Here is a 1,312-nt window from a genome sequence, read left to right on the forward strand (position 1 = left end):
CGCAGTGTAAACTCATTCCCATAATGCACTTTTTATCTGCTGAAGGGCGCTGATGACCCCTACTTGACATTGACGGTTTCACAAACATATGATACAAAAACATCATTTTTTGTACGTTACCCTTTCCCAAATACGAACCCTTTTGTTTTCTCTTTCCCTCTTTCTCGGGAACTTCCGTGCATAAAATCAAATATATCCACCTCTTGCACGGTCTTCATCGGAAAAGCAAGGAATAAATCATATCACCTTTTGACGATGTTATTTCAACGAAATATAAAAACACTTATAAGTTTATAAAATTCGTTATTTGAGCTTAAAATTGATGCCACGGCCCTGTAGTATCATTTATGGGGAATAAATAGGGTAGCAAAGGTGGAACATTCGCAACACATGTTGAAAACAAAAGGAACACTCTAAAAAGTAAAGAGGGCGTACTATGACTATGCCACTGCCAGTGTCCTTCTAAAGGCCTAGCTCCAGAGTCTACGTAGACCATAGGGGATTCGATCTCCGATGATGACGATGATGATGATTAAATATTTAAAAATTAAGAAATTTAAAAATATATTTGGACTCAGTAAATTTGTTCTTGTTGTTGTTGTTGTTGTTGTTGTTATTGTTGTTGTCGTTGTTGATACTATTTGCAGAAAAGAACAAAGTATGCGCTGCAAAATTCAACACAGCCTAACTAAACATGTGCGTTGCAAATTCAATACAGCCTAACTATACATGTGCGTTGCAGCCTAACTATACATGTGTGTTGCAAATTCAATACAGCCTATGTTATGCTGTATTGAATTTTCAAGGTCAACAACGAATAAAGCTCAAAGATTTTCAACGGTTAAGAACCACTTCATCTTTAAATGTATCATTAAAGGGGCTACCTCTGTAACTTTTGATATTTTAATTATTGTTTTCTATGTTGACATACAAACTGTAGAACAACAAAGAACTTATTGATTTTAAGGGTCCAAACATCTATCCCTACGGTAAATTTCTCAGTGAGGCAAGTGCATAGAATGAAAATCTGAAACTAAACAGAATATCAAGCTAGCAACACAGCATTTCCAAATTGAATTTAAAAAGCTGGGTCATTTTGGCACCAAATTTCCATTGGAAAATTTCAATAGAAATCTTCGCAGTTTATTTTTGTGCTACAAGTATGGGTCTGACATGTCATGTAGGAACACTTTTGCACTAACTGCCCAACCTAAACAGAAACAAGGCAGGTCTTCATTGCACCTTCATGAGGGAAGGAGGGTATAGACACTATAGCACTGAGGTAACAGAAAGAAACACAATGCACCATTAT

Source organism: Ptychodera flava, chromosome 18, assembly GCF_041260155.1.
Source record: "Ptychodera flava strain L36383 chromosome 18, AS_Pfla_20210202, whole genome shotgun sequence".
Lineage (NCBI taxonomy): Eukaryota > Metazoa > Hemichordata > Enteropneusta > Ptychoderidae > Ptychodera > Ptychodera flava.